The sequence below is a fragment of the Benincasa hispida genome, chromosome 6 (genome assembly GCF_009727055.1).
Source record: "Benincasa hispida cultivar B227 chromosome 6, ASM972705v1, whole genome shotgun sequence".
Taxonomy (NCBI): Eukaryota; Viridiplantae; Streptophyta; class Magnoliopsida; order Cucurbitales; family Cucurbitaceae; genus Benincasa; species Benincasa hispida.
The window spans coordinates 33,556,741-33,565,409 of NC_052354.1; the positions used below are offsets into that span (position 1 = coordinate 33,556,741).

General features: G+C 29.9%; 1 pseudogene; it reads left to right on the plus strand.

Annotated features, from left to right (window-relative positions):
- Positions 1-1,640: 1,640 nt before the first annotated feature.
- Positions 1,641-8,113, plus strand: LOC120079533 (annotated as a pseudogene).
- Positions 8,114-8,669: the final 556 nt, after the last annotated feature.

The following is an 8,669-nucleotide window of genomic DNA, read 5'->3' on the forward strand; positions in this document are numbered from 1 at the left end:
CTCGTGATATAAAAGTTTTTTGTTGGCCCTTGTTATTATTACTATTATTATTAATTAAAGTATGGGGAGGAATCGAGTCTCTGACTTCGAAATCGATAGTACAAACACTATATTAATAGAATATTTTTTTTAATCAAAAGAATAATTGTTTTTGTTAATATTGATCTAAAAACATTCATCATAGTAATTTAAAAAGTCGATCCATTTGATTATTTTTAATATGGGCCATGAAATACTTAATCCTATTGTAAAGGAGATGATCATCCATTTAATTAGGTTTAATTATTATGTAGACTCACACATTTTTTTTAATTAATTTTTCATGATTTTCATTATGTTTTCCTATGAAGTAAAAAACACCAATAAATTTTGTATCATAATTAATATATATATATATATATATATATATATATGAATGGTCGACCTCTTTGATTCCATTATATATTCTTCTGACTGAGGAATGTAGAAGGAAATGGCTCCAAGGCGTGTTAAAAGCTCAATTTAAGAGAAAAAACCACAAAATTCCTTTCTTTCTTTCTTTTTTAGTTTAATAATGTAGAGACTGAGAATTTAAATATTTTATTTGAAGATTAATAATTCAACTAATTGAATTCTCATAAATAATAGACTTTTTTTTTAGTACCATAATTATAATTATTGACATGGGATCAAACTTTCAATTTTTAAAGAAAAAAAACTATGTCCAATTATTATTAAACTAAGCTCACTTTTGTATAAATAATTAAATACTAGTCTTGATAATACAAATTTAATTGTCGACATCATCATAATTCAATAGGTTATGACTTATGAGTTAAGAGTGTGTTTGATTTAAATTTAAAAATAAGTCATTTTGGAAAAAAACTAAAATATTTATCAACCACTCAAAAATAGTTTTTGAAACATTTTCAAAGTATATTTTAAACACTTTTTTTTAAAATCAAGATAGTTTAAATAACAATGATTTTTTTTTTTAAAATATTTTTTTCTCTAGTCAATCCAAATAGATCCTAAGATAAATTTTTAGGTTAGAATTTCTTTGAGAGTTGATCTCACTTTAAAGTTGTAGTACAAGCACCATATCAATGGAATTATGTTCATTTTGATTGTAGGTTTGAAATTTTGCTACGTGCAATATTTGAAAAAAAATCAAGAAATAAACGTTGAGGGACGACAATTTAGTATATTTTCAAAAAAGAAAAATTATTAGTTGTGAGATGGATATAAAACAATGAGATATTAAACAAAACCACATCATAAAAGTAAATAGACATTGAAAAAATAGACTCAAATCTCATTGTTACGATATAGTTTAAAAATTTAAAGGTTGTTTTGAACATCAACTTAGAATACAATTTTATATCAATTAAACTACGTTCATGTCGACGACTTACTTTTCAAGTAATTTTATTTTTAGTATAATAGAGATCAAAAAATTCAAACTACAAACTTCATAATCGCTAAAAATATATATTCATTTCAACGCTTAAAATTAAGACCGAGACGTTTTCGAAATTATATAGGAATTTGGTGGAAAGTTCTAAGAAGCTTCTTCCGCATAAAATTTGGGGCCCCACTGGTTTTGTTAGTGGTATAAATAAACCCGCCGTAGAAGAACATAGGCATTGAAATTGAAAACGAATTCCAATTGTTTGCAGTAATACAAGGGGCAAACTGACTCAACGATTCTTCGTGTAATATTAGTGGAAAATTAGGATTGTCGTAGATCGTGAATCGTCGCTTTGATTCGGTTTCTAAGGGATTCTTTGACGGAATCGCTGACTAGAGGGGAAGCTGCAGCCATTTGTTTCTACTTTCGAGGTTCGATTGCTCTTGCGAACTAAACTTAACGTTGAGTTGTGATTGAGAGCGAGAGCTTTTTCTGTTGAGTTTTTACTCATTTCTTTTCTTTACGGAACCATGAATGTGAGGTAAAGACGAAGCGATTGTGATTCTGTTTACAATTCTTTGAAGTTGCGATTGCGATTGCGATTGACAAGAGAGAGAGACAGATTTTGGAGTTTTTGGTGAGTTTATGTGAAATTTTTTTATGGAATCAAGAATGAGAGGGGAGAAGAAGAAGCGATTGCGGTTATCTTTGTGTTTGTTTGAAATTTGATTGTGATTGTGATTGCGATTGACGAGAGAGAGTGAGAGATTTTGGAGTTTGTAGTGAGTTTATGTGAGATTTTTCGATGGAATCACGAAATTGCGATTCTCTATCGATTTAGGAGTTGATAATTCTTACGAGATTGTGATTCTCTATCTGTTTGTTTGAAGATTTTTGTAGCAATTGAGAAGAAGAGGATATGGGAGGTTGTCTTTCTGATGTGAAAGGAGGGCAGGCGGCGGTAGGAGGAGGGCAGCGGAGTGCCGGTAATGCCGTGACGGACAGCAGTGGCGCTGGGCACAACGACGCTGTTGATTTCTTCTTCCGATCCCATGGTTTTCAGGGTTTGTTCACCCAAGTTGAGGTACATCCTGCGCTGCGGGCCCACCGAATACTTTATGTTGTTTTCAACCTTTTTCTTTCTTTCTTTCTTTCTTTCTTTTTTCAGTTTACCAATGTTTTCAGGTTTGAAATGGTATTTCATCCCAAAATTATAAAAAGGGTAGGGTGCATTCTCTATTTTTATACATCTCAGAAATAATTAAAATATTTCAAAACAAAAATGAAAAAAGTTTACCTTATGACAAATGAGAATTGGACAATTTGGTAAGATGCATGAAGACAAATTCTCCTCCGAATGCACTTAAGTACATTTCAAATAAAAACTATCATTTCTAGCGTCAAAATGTTATATTAACTAATGATCTAGAATGGAAATTGAGACCCAAAAAAATCTTATTTTGTTATATAGGTGAACATAAAATTATAATTTAAAATACTTATTAGACACTAATAAAAGTTCAGGTATTGAAAATTCATAATTTAATATCTATATATATATAAAAGTTGAAAAAGAACACCGTATGGATAATAATTTCCCACGATAACCCGTTTGCATATTTCCAAGTAATACGTTTATTAGTGCAAAATCAATAAGCAAGTTGAAATTTCTTCTTACTTCATGACTGGGTAGCCTAGTTCCATTAAACTTAGGGAATATTATTTCAGGTTAGTTAAGCAAGACGCACCCTTAGCTTACGAATAATAGAAAATTAAATTAAATTTATTTCTTACTATATTTATTATTAATGAATTTTAGTAACAATCCTGTTTACATGAATAGGACTATACATTTTTGTTTTGTTATATTTGTAATTATTTATTTTTATTTTCTAGTTTTAAATTATTTTATTTGGTGTATATTAGACGTGCAAGCATCCTTGAAAAAAGAAAAAAAAAAAGAAGGATTATTTAGCCCTCTTATACTTTTCATTCAGAATAGATATTCCAAATGGTTCCCATTTTCTTTTAGGTATTTTTCAATCTAGTCCTTGATCTTTTAAAAAATTCAATTTTACCTCTAAAAGTACTTAAAAATTTTAATCTTATCTTTAGTATATATTTACATTTCTCATTTAAGCCTTCCCACCAAAACATAATTAAAATCTGTTTATGAAAAATTGAAGTAGTATTAAATTATTGTCGTATCAACATATTAAAACATGTTGGGCAGGTTGCTTAATTTGAAATTTCTAAGAGTTAAATTTTATGTGAAATATTGAAGAACAAAAATCTTCTCGTAAGCAAAAATTAACAAATTTTAAATGGAATGACCTAATTGTGAAAAGTTAAAAGAATATGGACTAAATTGTGATTTTTAAATTGGACCATTTTATACACTAAAAAAATTAATTGAAATTACAAATTAAATTATTATTTTATTACAACGTTTTAGGTTCTGTTGGTTTTCTCATAGTTGATGAATTTTAAATTTTGCAGCTTTCTCTGTCAGCATCAAAATTGCTCGATCGTGATATTACCTCAAAGGTAGAAGAGCTTTTTCTATTATAATAACATCCTCTTTTCTCTTTGTATTATTTCATAATTTACAACGGTTTTCAAATTGTTATTATTTCTTTTCAGAGCGATCCAATGGTGGTTGTGTACATAAAAAAGAATGGAGTACTCCAGGAGATAGGTAGGACTGAAGTTATTTTGAATAATCTAAATCCACAGTGGATAGAGAAAGTATCAGTTGCATTCCATTTTGAGACTGTGCAGCCCTTGATGTAAGCTTTTCCCCATATTGTTTCATATTGGTTTTCTACGTATATTGTAATGATATCAGATTTAGTGTGTGACTCGAAGGTGCTTGTGTGCTTCGTCTTCTTTTGAGAAAATTGTAACTTGCTTTTGAGATAGAAGTTCCACTACCGACAAATATTTGTCACCATTTTTTTTCCTTTTATAGACTGGAAATAATTTATAAACCACTTTCAAACATACCCTTAATTATATTCTTTCTATTTTTTGTTCCAGATTTCGTGTATACGACATTGATACCAAATACTACAATGTCCCTGTGAAGGTATAAGATCGTTTCATTTTATTGTCTATGTCACTTTTACATCATTTTTCCTTGTTCATAATTCCTATCCTAAACCTTTTTTTTTATACTTATTTGTAGACAATTAAATTGAGTCACCAAGATTTTTTAGGAGAAGCTAGTTGTGTTCTTTCAGAGGTAAGTAAAAGTTCAGGAGATGTTTGAAAGTTGTGGTTCAAAGATACTTTTTGTTTATAGAAACTCTTTTACGTACGTTTTGTTTATAATTTTTGGCATGGCAGATACTAACCAAACATAGTCGAAGTTTAACTCTATGTCTGAAAAATGGGCATGGAGGTTCAAGAAATTTGGGGTCTCTCACTGTTCAAGCAGAGGAAATAGTTGCTTCGAAAAGTGTCGTTGAAATAGTACTGCGTTGTTCTCATCTTGACAATAAAGACGTTTTTTCTAAAAGCGTATGTTTCAAATGTTTTTTTCTTTTTTCTTTTTTCTTTTTCATTGGGTTAGTTTAAACTTAAGGGTGAGAATTAAACATGAACTTATTCTTGAATTTTTTAGAAGCACATTTGACTATGTAAGCAAAACGCCGCAGTGCTGTTTAGTGATTAAAAACACTTTCAAACAAATGTTAAATTCACTGTTGTTGTTTTCATTGAAGGTCTTTGATTTTTGTGCTCTTTGTTTAATTGTTTATTTTAGGATCCTTTCCTGAGAATATCGAGAGTTGTTGAAACTGGAGGCTCAATTCCAATCTGTAAAACTGAAGTGGTTAAAGACAATCTTAATCCTATTTGGAGACCTTTATGCTTGAGCATGCAGAAGTTTGGAAACAAGGCAAGCACATGGCCTTCTGAATAAAAAATCATTAATAATATTTTATAGGCTCCCTTTTTTTTTAAAAAAAAAATAATATTAATAACTTCTGGTTTTCTCTTTAAATACAGGATAACCCATTGGTCATTGAGTGCTTTGATTTCAATAGTAATGGCAGTCATGAATTAGTTGGGTAACTATTTTATAAATTCATCAATGTCTAGTCTTTACTTTTCCATTATGGGAAAAAATTATCAAAGTATATCTTAAACTAGAATGTGGAAAGGAATTTTATTAGTAGCCAGATGCGATTACTTTTGTAGGTAGGGTTTGAACATATCTATCTCTATGAGTAGATTTTGAGTATCATTTGTTGGTTAGGTTTGGTATGATTCATTGCTTGGTTCATAAATTATGTTCTAGTTTAGTTTTGAAAAGGTTCGTTGTTCAAAGTTTAAGATTGATCTATTTTAACATTTTAAAATTGAAGGTAAAAACATTGACTTGTTTAAGTAATCGAATAAAATTGAAATTATCTTATAAATTATTAACTTGCACTTTCTTCATGTGCATGTTTCCATTTGTTCAGTAAGCTCCAAAAATCGATGGGTGATCTCGAAAAGCTTTACAGAGAAAAAAGTGGTGCAAATTTTGTTATTCCATCTTCTTCTCATGGTGGCTATGAGAAGGTCGGATCTCTCACATTTCCAGAAATTATTAGTATCTATTTTTTCTTCTTCTTCTTCTTCATATTGATATAATATAATTGTGCTCTTTAGGTTCTAAAAGGTCAGCTGTTTGTTGATCACTACGTTGAGAAAACACAATTCAGCTTTCTTGATTACATTTCCAGTGGATTTCAGCTTAATTTTATGGTCGCTATTGATTTTACAGGTACCTTCTATGAAAAAAATTAACACATTCTCTTTTTACTTCGGCCAATTTTGATGTCGAAATTAATAAATTCTGAAGTTAATCGCCTTAATTAGTTATAGAATTTCTTATACTTGGTTGGATGTCCTTCTTTTGGGGTAATGAAGATGTTGCATTCATATTTTATGTCTTCTCAGAGTTCGGTAGCAGATTTAGAAATTCGATGCTTTTATTTCGTAAAGTTGTGTGATTCATGGTATAAGTGCTTTTTGCAGCTTCGAACGGAAATTCCTACAATCCAGATTCATTGCATTACATTGACCGTAGTGGACGGTTGAATAGTTACCAGCAGGTTAGCCACCCCACTTCAACTATACTTCCAAATTATAAATTTAATACTTACTTCATTTAATTTAGAAAGTTGTTAGCTTAGTATAATTGAATTATTCAAAGATTCAATATATTAATAATTTGTTCTTTGTTCTATGTGCTGGAAGTTTAAATCTCTATATTTGGTGATTTTTTTTTTTTTTTTTGCTGTAGTAGGAGATAAAGATAATAAACTGTCTCTTATACACATCTAGATGTGTATAAGAGACAGCATTTTAATTGAACATCAACTTAATTGATAGGTGGAAGGAGTGGAAGGCATAATGGCAGCATATGCAAATGCTCTTCACAATGTTTCATTGGCCGGACCTACTTTATTTGGCCAAGTGATCAATAAGGCTGCAGAAATTGCTGCCCACTCTCTCTTTGCCAATATAAATAAGTATTTTGTCCTGCTGATTATAACAGTAAGCTCACCAATCAACTCGATCAATTTCCTTTGTTAATATGATATCAAATGCAATTAACATTTTGGAATTATATGATTAGGAGTATAATCGAGAAGGCCAATAAGTAAAGTAGATTGTAGTTTTCATTTCAATTTTAGTTCTAAAATATTTTTTACTTGATCTACTTTGCTAGGATGGAGTCTTAACTGACCTTCAAGAAACAATGGAAGCTTTGGTGAGGGCATCTGATCTTCCACTGTCAATTCTTATAGTAGGAGTGGGAGGTTCAGATTTTAAACAAATGGAGGTATTGTATATGTTTATTTACTAATCATTATATTTCCAAATAATTTGGTTTGACAAAAAAATCATCTCACTTTGGTAATTAAGGGGTATTGGAATGTCAAAGACATTTTATATGGTGCTATGTTATAGGATCTTGATGCGGATAACGGACACCGATTGGAGAGTCATACGGGTCGTGTAGCTACAAGGGATATCGTACAATTTGTTTCAATGCGAGAAGTAAATAGTAAGTTGAGCAATACTTGTGTACATCCCAAAAAAATGAGACCTTAATGTATTTGAATGATGAAACATTAATGATGCAGGTGGACAAATATCTTTAGTTGAAGCACTTTTGGAGGAATTGCCTGAACAGTTTTTGAGTTACATGCGCAATAGAGATATCAAACCCATCACTCATTTGCATTTAGGCCAACCCTATGCTTCACCTTCAACTTCAATCCAAAACTAATTTTTTTTAAAAAAGAGAAAAAAAAATGCAGCATTAGTTTCAACCCAAGTGTAAATGAGATCACTGGCTGCCGCACCAACCGTCTACAACATTTGTTGTACTTATCTGCAACGTTTGTCTGAAATACACTTATCTTTTTCCTCATATCTTCACTTGAAGTTCATGGGTGGAGGTGGAAAACTACCATTGTTGAGCTCAAGATGAAGCACTTGCTATGGGAAAAGAGAATACTATAGTTCTAGGATTTGATGTAATCCTGAGTTATTTATAAATTCTTTTGTCGATCTTAAATTTAATTAGCATTGATACTTTTTGACATGATTATTCTTAATACTTTTGAATGCTTGTACATCATTTGATTGATCTCATGATTTATAATCTTACTCTAATGAGAGGATTTTAAATTGTTGGGAATATCTTAAAACTCACAATTCGTAATCATGGAAACATATTCTATTTATCAATAAAAGTATTATTGAAAAATTTATTCAATAAAAATATTTTTGAAATTGCATTATGTTATACAATCCAATAAACGAATATAGCCAAAAAAGTCTATAAGTTATATGGATCTACACTGTAACTTTATAATTAAGTATATGGTCAACCTTATAAGTATATGCATCAACTTATTTTCAGATTTGAAATAGTATTTTGTCCTTAAAATTATATCTCTATTTGCTAAACAAATAGACAAAAGGTAATATTTGGGTGCATCACATACTTTTATACATCTAAAAAATAATTAAAATATTTCAAAACAAAAATGAGAAAATTTTATACATGGACAAATTATGATTGGACAACTTGATGGGATGCATCAAAATAGATATTCTCTAGATGCACTTAACCATTTTTCATTTCAAACGTCAAAATGTTATTAACCTTATTTTAACTAATGATCTAGAATGGGAATTGAGACTGAAAAAAAATCTTATTTTGTTACATAGGTGGACATAAAATTGCAATTTAAAATACTAGACAATTCTA